General features: G+C 36.7%; 1 protein-coding gene across 2 annotated transcripts in view; it reads left to right on the forward strand.

Moving 5' to 3' along the window:
• The window catches only part of LOC115215246 (potassium voltage-gated channel protein egl-36), a 351,927-nt gene that overhangs the window by 145,441 nt on the left and 191,355 nt on the right, over positions 1-15,131 (forward strand). The window lies entirely within an intron of this gene.

The raw sequence follows: 15,131 nt of genomic DNA on the forward strand, positions 1-15,131 counted from the left end.
TTGTTAATTTATAAACGCATAGTTTAAGAGATTTTCAGATTCTTTCCGTGCAATATGTTGGTCTCTCATATCTGATAATGTTATCTAAGACCTGGTCTTGATCAGTCTGGATAGGTATACTTTTGATTATCATAATGATTTTGATTCTGATAACATGACTGTCACAATCTGAATGTGATGTATGCTTACCCTATTTACTCTTAGTATCTAAGTTGTAGTCACATTGTTACTTTGTTGAAAAAGCAACCTAACGGTCATATCTGTTGATATATTGTCTTCGCAAATGCCGGAGAGCCAGAAAGGATGTGGTCAATATTTTCTTTCTGTAATTCTCATAATATGTAACATATTTTAATATCTTGTTTCATTAATGGGACATTAAATGGTAGAATTGGTAGCGTGTCGGACGAAATATTACGTAGTATTAAATTATATTTTTTTTATATTCTAGAAGTTGCCTTTCATCCACACTGGATCGATAAACTAAAATATCATTCCAGGACAGGGATCGATCAAATCGTCCATTTCTCTATTACGAAATGTGCTTTAGAAAAAAAAGTAATTACTTTTATGTAAAGCTGTGCGTTAGCAGAAACGGTAGAGTGTCAGACGATATTCCATGCATGCTCCTTTGCTCTCATTTCACAGACTTCTGGAGTCAAGTTACTATCCGTCTTCCGAGAGTCGATGAGATAATTAGCATTGATATAATAAAACCAATCCAATTAACTCTTCCCCCACCACACTCACACACACACACACACACACAAACACACAAACATGCACGAATGAGTGAACAAACGAAAGAAAATTTTGACAGGAGATGCATATATTATTTAATGACAGTTGATTAGGTTCCGTGCAACTTAAAGTTTCGTAGGCTCGTTAAACAAACCTATCTCGTCAGGCTTGTAGAGACCGTGAGTGTGTATGTGTGTATTTTTGTTCGTTTGTTTGTTTGTGTGTGTGTGCGCGTGTGCGTATGTTTGTGTGTGTATGTTTGTTTGTTTGTTTTTTGTATGAAATTATATATAAGAACAATTTAACATTCAATGGAAGGATCACTTAATATTTTATTGGTAGACAACATACTTGGTAACTTTTAAAGGTTGACATCAACATCGAAGTTTCGGCTCTCTAGCCGTTATTTGACATCCTGATGGCGGCTTATAAGCATAAAGTTTAAAATCACTGTCTTTTTTGCCTTCAAAATATTATCATATATATATATATATATGTGTATATATATATATATATATATATATATATATATATATATATATATATATATATATATATATATAAAATACAAAAATGGGACAAGAATGCAAAATATCCAGAGAGTTAGGTGATACAAAAAAGGTACAACAAAACATCCAGACAGACGATACAAAGAAAACAAGGACGGGTCATTCGAAGTTTACTATCCTCAGCTGAGCTCCAGATTATCTTTGCAATTTCGGCTGATTATATTCGAGATTGCTCCAAGCTAGCCAGCCCCAAGGAAAAACTAAGCTAAGAGTATTAGATTCCTTGGAAGAAGGCAGCGAATGTATACGAAAGCAAGGACGAAAAAAAAACAGAGAATGTTACACAAATACAAATGCAAATAACAGGACATAACAACAGGTATCTTTCGACTAAGGACGAATTAAATTAAGCTTGTGTGTGTGGAAGTAAAGCCTTACGGCAGGGACATAAGATTTTAAAGACACAGAAACCGGCATCATTATGATTTATTATAATTATCAATATTGGGTTTATGGTTTGGGAAAAACTTTAGAACGTCGTAAAACGCATATCGATAGCTTCCTGGCTCTTTTCGTTATGAGTTCAGTTTCTGCCGAGGTCAGCTTTAACCTTCCTTCATTCAAAGGCAATAAAGTAAAGTACCCACCAACTACTGGGACCAATGTAATCGACTATTCCCCTACCCCCATCAAATTGCCGGCCTTGTGCATCAATTATTAATTGAATCAATCATCATTATCATTATTGAAGCCGTGGTATTTCTCCCGGCTTTTTATATTCTAAGTTCAATCCCACCGATAACAATTTTGACTCTCATTCTTTCCAAGTATTTAAGTGAAACTAAAGTATCAATTAGATACTTGCTTCAATATAATTGATTGTCTCCTTCTCCCCAAAATTCTAGCTCTCTGCCTATAAAAGGAACTTTTGTCATTATCATGAATGAGGTGGTTTTGAAAAATCTGCAAGAGAACTTGAGCTCACCATTGCAACCTAACAAAATAACTTTTTGCCGCTCTGTTACTGTCTACAACAGCAAGTTGCTCCCATTCTCTAGTGTGTACCCCTAAGTGAATTTGCCAAAATACGTTCAATAGTCAATGTCAACGCTGTCTTAAGATGGGAACAGTTGACATGTCGTTTGTTATGCAACGACTTATCGTCTTGACCATCCTTTAAATGGAGCATGCGCGTGGAAACATCATTGATTGGCTTTCAAGTTGAATCAAAGAAGTAGAAGGAAAGATTGACTATAAAACAGCCCGGCGTAGTTTTTAATTAAGTCTCAGAAACGCATTCACATAATCTGTCATAGCCTGACAGTCTCCACCTTCATCCCTTCACACTGAAACACTGTAAGCATAAATAAATGTATAAATATGTCCTCTACTCTGGTGGGACACATGATTAAAGCGAATGACATTCAACGGCCGACTGTCATTTCGAATGAGGAAGATAGGACGTCAGCAAATTTGCCGTAAAACAGACAGACAGATGGAGATATGATTGGATTTATATGTCAGACACAGGAGGAGAATAAGTGACTGAAAAAAAATCGCTTAAACGCGCATAGAAAAGTAACAAAATAAATAACTGTCCTTCAGTAATAATGGACAACTTTTAATGGCCGTCTCTCAGTTCGAATGAGTAATATTTGCGGAGAGACTTTTCAGTCTGTATGATAGAGATATAGTTAATTTGATTAACTGTTAGGCATACAGACAGAACACTTGACTTCAGAATTACAGGAATACTCAGAAAATCTACGATAAAATATACGTAGAGCATTCATCGCATCACCTTCCTCGCTTAAATTTACGACTCGCACTGGAAGCCTCGCGATCGTTTCAGAAGCTCGGCTTTATCATCATTAAAAAATTCTCTTGTGGATACACAAACTCGTATAATAAAGACTGTATATCAAAGGCAAGCCTTTCTTTCCAGATCAAGTAATTGTATAAAGCTGAAGTGAAACTCTCATTGGGGTGCATATCTTGCATCTGGGATAATAATGTTGTTATACCAACCGATTTCGTAGACAGTATTCAAAGAGAGATCACTAAATTCATTAGGCATTCAATTACACTTCAGTCTCCACTCCACTACATGGACAGTGGGTTCTGTTTTACGGAGCGTATTGATCTTGTACCACCTCTGTTTAGGCATTTACGTTTCATTCTTCCAATCCGTCCATCACACTACTATGTCCAGTCATAACATCCCAGACGACAATACATCATAACTCCTTCCCTGCCCATGTTTCTTATGCAACTGTTGTTTTGCAATAGTTTTAGCAGTCGTTAAGGGCATCAATCTCATAGGTCTCCGAAATTCTGTGAAGGTCTTGGGAGTCGTACGTTCCTTCTGATGAAACTAAAATGCAATATAAAAAGCTAATGACTATTAATGACTATATTGTCAATTTGAATGAATAAATTAGAACTATGAATTTTCCTATTGAAAAAATATCTGTCTGCTTAAGTTATGTTTGATTTGGCAAATCGTCAGACATTTGGATTGACGTCGTGTCAAAGTGTTGACAGCGCATACAGAGGAAAAACAGATGTAAAGTTGAATATGAATAAAGCAGACGACACATAATGGCTGACAGTCAAACCGAATTAAGAAAGTACAATGATAGATTTTCCTTTAAAGCGCCTAACAACGCTTGAGTTGAAATAACTGTCAGACATTCATGCAGACGTAAATAACAGCTAAAGGATTGAGAGGCACAAACACATACAATGAAAGCGATAAAACAGTATATAAATACGTCATTCAATAAAACGAAACTCGAATAAAGTAGATAATATACAATGCCTGACTGTCATATTGAAGGGAGAAAGTACAAAGGTAGACAGTGTTTTAAAAGAGATTATCTGACGGACTTAGAATTCATTATTATACCCTTACCTTAAAAATTATTGCGACTTTAACACATTAAGACGCTCTTCTTTATTTGTAATATTTTTCCTTTCGTTGATTTTACTCTAGTTCTATCTGTTTAATCTGACCTCTTGAATGAGAACCTCCAAGTATTCATTAATTAGTTGTTCGTTTTGCTTTTTTCTTTACTCAATTACGCTTTAAAATGTTTACACTCATATTATTTAGTTTAAACCTGCTTAAAAAAAAAAATTGAGAGAAAATTATTTTCTTTATCCGTTTGGGGTGACAACACACTCTCCTGTGGCGGAAGTTAACATTACGATAAACGATCGAAATACACAGACGGACTGGTTGAGAGACTAACAAACAGGTATTATCATGTTAGATGAATTGTAAATCAAACTGACCGAATGACTGCCTGATATACTAACTAAATGATATGAATGGAGAAAATAAATAAATGTATGGGAATAAATAAACAACCAAATAAATGAAATGAAGCTTTCACTAGTTTGGAACATATCTAAAAAACAGACGACTTGCAATTGCCGATAGACACATCCAAAGAAAAAATATAAAGATAAACTTCAGTATAAATCGGACTGTCTGACGGTGATATGGTTGATTAACTGGTAGACATACTGTCAGACATAACGATAGAGAGAAAAAAATATGATAATAGTAGCCTGACTAGGAAACAGGTCGCAGACAGCATAAGTTTCTGTCAGATGGATGAAATAATGAAAAGATTCAACGAGATGGAAGAAAAAGATATGTATATGTAAGTAGATAAATCAATAAACTACAGTAAGGAAGTAAATAAATAGAAGTTTACTTCCAAATATCAATATTTTCAACATGGCTAAGGAAGGTGGAGTCATAATAAATAAAAAAAAAGAAGCAAAATTCGATTCTACCTTTCAGAAACGGAGCGACTCAACTTTTCCTATTTCTGCAGTCGGTAAAATAGGCGCAAGTTTTATAATGGGACTCAATTCAATGAACTATAGCCTTTCTGAATAAGTCTCTAACCTTGTGTTTATGTCAGAAACGATTGTTATTAATTGTTGTTAAATGTTATTGTAGGATATACATACTGACCAAGTGACTGCCTGATACACTAACTGAAATCTAAAACAGCAGATTAAATATTCTGTTGCGTATATTTCTATCTCTTTACATTCGGAGTTCAAATCCTACAAAGCATGGCTTTGCCTTTCGACTCTTAAAGTTGAGACGATAAATACCGAGATATATATATATATATATATATTATATATATATATATAATATATATATATATATATATATATATATATATATATATGCATATGAATTAAAGTGGATTCAAGCAACTATAATACTCTCGTACAAATTTCCATCCTTTTATCAGTATAAGAAATGAAGTGGAAACTCGTTACATGGCCAGTGAACAGGGGGAGAACTTTTCAGATGAAGAACTCCCGTCAAGCAATTTGGATTGGAGGGGCATTGTTTTAAAGATGAAGTTTCGTCCCTGTTTTAACTGCATAGAGTAGCTATATAAAGATTTCTCATTAGCTTGTGTAGCCCCTATTCTAAAGACATCGGGGAGATGGGAGGAGAGGGGAAGGGTAGTTGTCTGATACATTACGATACTCAACTTTTCATAGTGTCTCCATTTTAAGTATGTTAAAGTCTCTTATGAAGAACAACTGCTACATGAAGCAGACCACCCCTACTGACTGTCATGAAGCCGCCCATCAACACACTCCAGGCTCTAACCCACAATCATGTTCTACTCATCTTTTACCGAGTTATTGCAGTAGCCTCTATTCCTTCAATCTGGCTTGCCTCTTTTATACTATTTCTACCGCGCTGGGCCTCCATTACCAACTGATCCCTAATCTCACATCCCGAATCATCAGCTCTATGAAATCCAAATCTATCCCCGTCTGTGTTTTCCCTCGGCGGCATCTGTATTGCAGCTATTCAAGAGAAACGTCGACCACGTTAATTTACCGATCTCGGAAGATCTGTAAGGCAATGGGTAAGGCCCTCTCTTGCAGATCAAGCCATTAAGAAATGCATCCATAAGGAATCTTCCTCTGTATTCTATGTGGCTGCGATTACCAAGAACAAAACATTGTTTAATTATTGAATATCTAGTTTCTGTGTTACGCCGAGCAAAAGAAAATGGCAGCTCACTTTTTAGCTAGATGATCCTTATTTGTGAATTTTAATTATACAACAGAACAAATAATTGGTATTGTGCTAAAATAATGAAGGGTTATACATCCTAGACTGGACATGAGTTGTCTCTAACAACGATGTCGGAAAAGTATTATTAGAAATTTAGTTTGTTAAACAAAATACATGCAATGGTAATACAGATCATCTTATTTCTCTCCTCTACTGCCAATCTTTATACAGTTGCATGGGGGAAACATTAGGAAGTTGCTACACGGGCGCTTGACATGTTAGAAATACCAGCCAAATCACACGCATCCCACCGCATTTTTAATGGGCACATTGGTTAATGTACCCACACACACACATACACACATACACAATATATATATATATATATATATATATATAGGGAGAGAGAGAGAAAGAGAGAGAGAGAGAAACAGACAGACAGAAATATACACAAAATGCTAAACGTATGTGTGTGTGTATGTGTGTGTGTGTGTGTATGAGCGTTTGTGTGTGTGAAGAGGTGACATGTACAAGCTGGATCGCCTTTTATCATATGTATTCTCAGTCAGATCGTAACAACGGCCACACAGCAAGAACATTAACGGTGGAAAGATCCTCTTGACATAACAACTAAATATCTCTCAAATCACACTTAGATGGTAGAGTGTGAAAAAAAGCACATCAATAAGCGCCTTTGATTACATCATTTGCCGAATAAACCTGGAGGTTATACAATAAAAAGAACAGGAGCTGTAAATTATATTTGCGTAAAAAAATGACACTGATTCTTCGATAATACTTTGAAAACTCCGTAATTGATTCGTTCGCTTATATTTTAAAGTGCGAAACAGCTTTTACTGAGGGAAAATTTGGTTGCTACATTGAGCTAATACAAGAGAATGTATATAAAATTGTTGATCCTCTATTATTTAGCAAGCATTTAATACAGGTTCGTTGGCTATTGTGAGGCGACGTAATGTTAAGTAGAGAAGACATCTTCTCTTGGATAAGACACTAGACTATCACAATCAACTTTCTCCATCGGGTCTGGCGATAACTTGCAAAGAGTGGTGTCAAGTAAGTGTGTGATGGAAATTTCCAATGTGTTTTGCTCAACTACAGTTGCTCAGAATTTTTTGGGCGTCCCCTATCTTTGAAAGAAGACACTTGCCAATAGTACTATGCATTGTTATCGAACTCAAAGTCAGGAAGCAAATTTTTTGCAACGAAATTGCGGCTCTTTCAGGGTTAACCAATGTATTATTTGTGAAGCTTTTTAAACAGAAGTTGATATAAAATTTGCCGAGGAAAAGTATATTTTGCACTTCTATACTTTATACTTTGAAAGAGAGCTTTTCCATTCAGATCGATGTATAGAATAAATATATAATTTCACATATGTTTTGTGTGCGCGCGCCAGTGTGTGTATCTACCACCCACGATATATAGGCTAAATGCAAAACAGTAGCACAAAATACGGTAGAAGAAGGATATCCAAGAGTCATGATCTACATGCGGCCCAGCCCTTTAGATGTACCAGATTGAAATGAATACTGGGATCGATATTTTTAAATTTTGTTCATTGGTTTTGATCCAATAACGGAAGCGTGTAAAATCATACAAGTGTTTCAGTTAATTGCAAATACCCCAATAACTACTTTCATATTGTATATATTGTATTGATTTTTCTTTTAATGAATTACTAACTTATGCATTTTAACACAAAAGATTTTTCAACTCGTTGAACATAAACATACAAAAGCTCATACATATATGTATATATGTATATATATATAAGTGTGTATATGTATATATATATAAGTGTGTATATGTATAATATATATATATATATATATATATATATATATATATATATATATATATATATGTATATATATATAAGTGTGTGTGTGTATATGTTTGTGTGTCTGTGTTTGTCGCCCTAGCATTGCTTGAAAACCGATGCTGGTGTGTTTACGTCCCCGTCACTTAGCGGTTCGGCAAAAGAGACCGATAGAATAAGTACTGGGCTTACAAAGAATAAGTCCTGGGGTCGATTTGCTCGACTAAAGGCGGTGCTCCAGCATGGCCGCAGTCAAATGACTGAAACAAGTAAAAGAGATATACGCGCATATATATTATTTTATTCTTTTATTATTTTACACATTTCAGCCCTAATGTTGTGGCCATGCTGGAGCACCGCCAGTGTAATCACCTTTTCAATGGCCAATCTTATGTGATTGTCGTTCGGTGAAGGAGGGAGTTCAACACTGCTGCCCTCTTTTGAATCACCCGCCTTGATATTGGTTAATCTGGGACCTTGGATATCAGGAGGCCAAGCTGTTTCTTGTCCCACTCCATGAAGGTCCTGCAAATGTTTTAGCAAGTCGGTAAATAGCCGTGGGTCCTTGAATCCCAAACTATTGCAGCAAATAATCCTCACTCTAGATGAGATAGCTGGGACCTTTAGAACAGTGCAGTGACGTCCAGTTCGATACCAAAACTCCTCCAGGCTCTTTCATACCTCTCCCGTCTTCGCTCCAGAGAGTAGGGTCGTAGTTATTTCAGTTTCCTCCCAGTAGCTCAGTTGTTCCATTGATGCGATCTTTTTTGTATAACATTGCTGAACTGCCTCAAGTTCCGTTATTAATCTGACACTGTAAGGTGACCACATTTGAGAGCAGTAGTCCAGATGGCTGAAGACAAATGTCCTCAGTTGAACCGTATATTTTACTTGTCCCCTGTTCTGAAGGTTCACAGAATCCATCCAGCCATTCGCCTGCACGCTGCCACCATCTTGGTGATATGCATGTGAAACAAAGCATCGTTGCTCATATCAATCCCGAGATCATACACTGTACGTGATTCTGGATTTGCCGCACCTTTTGGTCCAAAGTATCGTTGTTGCGACCTGTGAACACCAATTAGCTGATAGCAGAGGGCTTGAAATTTGCCTGCATTAAATTGCATGTTGTTATCCTCAGCCCATTTATATATGGCATCTAGGTCATTCTGCCGAAGATTAGCATCAGAAGGTCCCTTGACTGTTTGTTCTAGTTTTGTGTCATGGACATAGCTAGTAATTATGGCTGTCTGTGTAACTGATGGCATGTCTGAAAGAGCCACGATGAACAACGGCTCCAATACAGTTCACTAAGGCACTCTGCTTTCTATTACTGTCTCCATGGAGACGACTCCATTGGCTACCTCCATTGGCTATTTAAGAAGTCATGCAATCACTTTCCAAGTTTTCTGGCTATGTCAAGTCTCCGTAGCTTGTGACATCCTATGATCAACTTTATCAAAAGCCTTTCCAAAGTCAAGATACATCACATCCACGTTTGAGAGATTCCTTAATTGTTTCATCACCCAGTTATAGTGCTGCAAAAGTTGTGTAAGGCAGCTTCTTCCTGAGCAAAAGCCATCTTGGGTGTCAGGAGGTAAGTCATTATCTTCAAGGAACGTAATGTGTTTCTTCCTGACAATGTGATCCATGATTTTGTTGACATGGGAGGCTAGAGAGGCAGGTCTGTAATTTTTGGTATCTGCTCTGCTACCTCCCTTATGCTTTTCTTTAACATTTTGGGGGGAAGTTTCCCTGTTATGAAGAAGCTCTGAAAGAGAATCTGAAGTGGTCTTGATAGAATCCCTTTGTGTTATTTTAGGAGGATTGATGGGAATCCATCAGGGCCTATAGTCGAGCTGTAGCTCATTTCATTATTGATCGATATCACGCCTGTCTTCTCTGTTTTCATGGTATCAATATTTGCCATTTCTTTGTGTAGAGGATCTCATCAGGCATAACGATTTACAAGTCCCCCAACGGAGTGATGAAAACAGTCTTGTATTGCATATTCAGCATTCATATATATATATTGGTAAAAAAGGTAAGATAACAAAAGAAAGAAAGAGACCTCAATATTATGTAAATAGAGGAATTTATCTGTAAATGTAATATGTGACAATTATTTGGTAGCCAAGATAAAACTCTGAGTTTCGGATGCCGAATATACATATATATATTAAGAAGCTTTCAGTAGAGCTGAAAGGCGGAAGGTGTTCGGAAAAGTTCTTCTATGCAAGTGTTCTAGCCCTTAACACCTTACTGTTTGAGGGGCTGGGCTGCATCCAGATCATGACTTCTGTATTTCCTTCTTCTACTACATTCTATACTAATGTTTGTATTTTGACCTACATCTTTCTCGCTGTTATTTGCGCACATATACACGCGCTCGCACGGTATTTGCAAATTACCAAAAGCGCGTTATATATGTCATTCGGTAGATTCAATTTAATTATGATCTTTGTGTTAGTATAATTGTAAGTAGTGTCTCCGTGAAGAATTAAAGAGGGTGTCAAACACTAATGAAACTCTATGGCAAGATTGCAACTAATGCAGCTGAGCCCCTTCATTCTATCCATATATACGCTAAACTTTACTGTAGAATAATGCATTTTTGTAATCATTATACAAAGAATTATACAACTTGTCTTCTTGTCTTATGTACCATATATATATAAACGTAGAGGCATCTATCTATCTATCTATCTATCTATCTATCTATCTATCTATCTATCTATCTATATATATATATATATGTGTAAATGGATATATATATATATATATATATATATATATATATATATTATATATATATATATATATATATATATATATATATATATATATATATATATCTGTAAATGTAATATGTGACAATTATTCGGTAGCCAAAATAAAACTCTGAGTTTCGGATGCCGAGGTGAAAATCCAGACCACCATCTCTCAGTTATCCGGCCATCGATAGATAGATAGATAGATAGATGATAGATAGATAGATAGATAGATAGATAGATAGATAGATATTACTCCACATGAGCTGTATTTGGGTGTTATTTCTAAATTTTCGGTATGTGGTGAAGCAACTTGTTGCTTAACCCTTACTTATATATATATATATATATATAAGTAAGGGTTAAGCAACAAGTTGCTTCACCACATACCGAAAATTTAGAAATAACAGCCAAAGACAGCTCATGTGGAGTAATATCTATCTATCTATCAATATATATATATATATATATATATATATATATATATATATATATATGCATATATGGGTACAGGACATCACCAACTGTAAACAACCTGAAATACGAAAACAACCGAGTTAAATACGCAAACAACGAAAGAGAAAATGGAAAACAGGACAAGTAACGAAGAAAGGCTCCTCATCAGTTGTTGGCTGCCTATCTACTCCCCAGTTCGAGCATTCAACAATAATATGTGTCTTTGAAGACAGTTGCTCCCATAACTTCCAAAATAAAATTTTGGATCTATGGAGAGTCAAATTTGGGAACAAAAAGAGGACAGTAGAGACATATAAGAAAACCGAACGAAAATAAACATGGAGGGTCGTTAGACCAGAATGAAGGGAAATAGTGAACGCTAAGAGAAATATTTTCTTCGAAAAGAGAAAAGATAGAAGACGTCCAGTCTTTAGGATGCCGTGTAGGAAAATAAAGATGGTCACGTGAGGAAAAGAAAGATGGACGACGGTCACGTATGAGCAACGAGAGAAACAATAAAAGGAAGAGAGAGAGAGAGAGAGGCAGTCAGACAGATAGAACACGGAGAAGGGGAGGAAAGAGGAATTAGAGATGGATGGGGGAGAAAACAGTATAGAGTAGAGTCGCATCAAAAATGTTAAGATAAACTGATTTGTAAATGGATGCGTAGTGTTCAATCAAATAATAATAATATAATAATAATAATATATATATATATATATATATATATATATATAATATATATATATATATATATATACATATATATATATATATATATCGCACTCTAATGACAGAAATGAGATAGAGATATATACAGTAAAGTCGACCTCGGTGGAATTTGAGCTCCGAACAACACAGACGAAACCCGCTAACCATTTTCTCCGGCGTACCAACGGTTCTGCCAGCGCATTGCCTTAATCTACTCATTCATATTAGTTCTAACAAAGGTGATGCGACGACCATTTAAGCATGTCTATTGCCTGAGTCGAGAACAGCGTCATTAGATCTCGGTGTAAATCCATAAAGCTGATAATAATTATTATTTTCCGAACCAAGTGACTCAATTCCTTGACTGGTACTTTATGTCACCGATTTTTATTTTATTTTATATTAATATATTTATTTATTCAGGCCGCGAGCTGGTAGAATCATTAGCACTCCGGGCAAAATGCTATACCGGCATATCTTCCGTCTTTACATTCTAAGTTCATATTCCGCCGAGGTCGACTTTGCCTTTCATTCTTTCTGGGCCGATAAAATAAGCACAAGTGAAATCCCCCTTCCCCCAAATTTCAGTTCTTGTGCCTTTAGTAGAAAGATTTATTATATTTATTATATTTATGGTACATAATTTTATTTACTTTACCAAGATAGCTCTCTATGTAGTCACTAAAACCTGTTAAAATTAACAGGCACTAAGGTGGCGAGCTGGCAGAAACGTTAGCACGCCGGGCTAAATGCGTAGCCGTATTTCGTCTGTCGCTACGTTCTGAGTTCAGGTTCCGCCGAGGTCGACTTTGCCTTTCATCCTTTCGGGGTCGATTAAACAAGTACCTATTACGCACTGGGGTCGATATAATTGACTTAATCCGTTTGTCTGTCCTTGTTTGTCTCATTTGTGTTTAGCCCATTGTGGGTAGTAAAGAAATAGGTATTTCGTCGGCCGCTATGTTCTGAGTTCAAATTCCGCCGATGTCAACTTTGCCTTTCATCCTTTTGGGGTCGATAGATTAGGTACCATTTATGCACTGGGTCGATATAATCGACTTAATCCGTTTGTCTGTCTTTGTTTGTCCCTTCTGTGTTTAGCCCCTTGTAGGTAGTAAAGAAATAGGTATTTCGTCGGCCGCTACGTTCTGAGTTCAAATTCCGCCGATGTCGACTTTGCCTTTCATCCTTTGGGGCTCGATTAAATAAGTACTAGTTACGCACTGGGGTCGATATAATCGACTTAATCCGTTCTTCTGTCCTTGTTTGTCCGTCTATGTTTAGCCCCTTGTGGGCAATAAAGAAATAAGAATTAACAGGCATTTAGTGTCCCTACTGTTTTTCTTTAAAAAATGTACTCCTAGATATCGATAAACATACAAGATAGTCACCACTGGACAGCTTCTGATCACAAGCTTGGACTTCACTATAAGAATAACAACAACAAAAGCCTACAGTAATATCATCATTTTTTAGCAATCCGATAGTATTGACACTTCAGCACATTTCTTATGTTTCATCGACCGCAATCTACCGTACTGGCTACTCTGATATTCACTAACAACCAACAGGGAAACAGACATTTTCCGGAAGCCGGAAACGAACCAAATATCTCAGATTTGCAGCCGTCATGCATTATTGATTATGCTGTTAGAGGAGGCTCTTGTTACAGTACCACTATAATTGTTTCGCACTTTGTATATATATATACATACATACACGCATACATGGATGTGTGTATAATGCATACATATATTGGCCAAGATGAATATTCCTATCTGATGGTAAGTCTAGTTAAAACTAAATATAAGCCAGTCTGGCAACGTCTCTGTCAATGGTTTGACTGTTTCTCTCATATTTAACAAGGTAGTTAGGAATGAATTGTGAAGGCGCAGGGCTCAGTGGTTAGAGCGTCGAGCTTACAATCGTGAGGTTGTGAACTCGAATCTCGGACGGGGCTGCGTATTGTGTTCTTGAGCATGTCACTTTATTTCACGTTGCTCCAGTTCTCTCAGTTGTAGAAATGTGTTGCGACGTCACAGGTGCTAAGCTGTATTAGCCTTCGCATTTCCTTTGGATAACACTGGTGGCGTGGAGAGGCGAGGCAAGTATGCATGAGCGACTGCTGGTTTTCCATAAACAACCTTGCTCGGACTTGTGCCTGGGAGGGTAACTTTCTAGGTGCAATCCCATTGTCAGTCATGACCGAAGGCAGTCTCAGATAGGAAGGAGTGAAAACATTATCCTAAGATTGCACCTGTAACCCGAAACGTGTAAACAGGTTATATAACATCCAAATGAAAAGTATGGATCTCAAAATATCTGTATGACAAAAATCCGTCATCCATCATGTATTATTTGCTGCACCGCTCCTCATAGCAGTTGTTGGGTTACCCAGTTGGACACCAGGCAGAATCTGTGACATTACAACATAACAGACTCTGCTAAAATCATCCCCAGGATCAATAGGTAGCATTAAATCTGATAATAGATAGTTACTACTGAAGACCACCACCCAGTGCAGTTTCTCTCAATATAATTTGATGGACCAGACAACTATCAGACGAAACTTGAATTGGATATCATCTCTTGGTATAAAAAACACATCCACGTGCGCATACATGCATACATACATACATACATACATACATGTTGTTATTATTCTTATAGTGAAGTCCAAGCTTGTGATCAGAAGCTGTCCATTGGTGACTATCTTGTATGTTTATCGATATCTAGGAGTACATTTTTTAAAGAAAAACAGCAGGGACACTAAATGCTTGTTAATTCTTATTTCTTTATTGCCCACAAGGGGCTAAACATAGAGGGGACAAACAAGGACAGCAGAACGGATTACGTCGATTACATCGACCCCAATGCGTGTGTTCCAGTTAATCCGATGAACAGAAAATCCTGCCCGTGAAATTAAGGCCGAAGTGCCTGAGCACAACACTGACACGCGTACCCTTGACGTGGTACTCAGCGAAATTCAGCGTGACACATGATGTGACAAGGCTTACCCTTTGAATTAC

Source organism: Octopus sinensis, linkage group LG8 (assembly GCF_006345805.1).
Source record: "Octopus sinensis linkage group LG8, ASM634580v1, whole genome shotgun sequence".
NCBI lineage: Eukaryota > Metazoa > Mollusca > Cephalopoda > Octopoda > Octopodidae > Octopus > Octopus sinensis.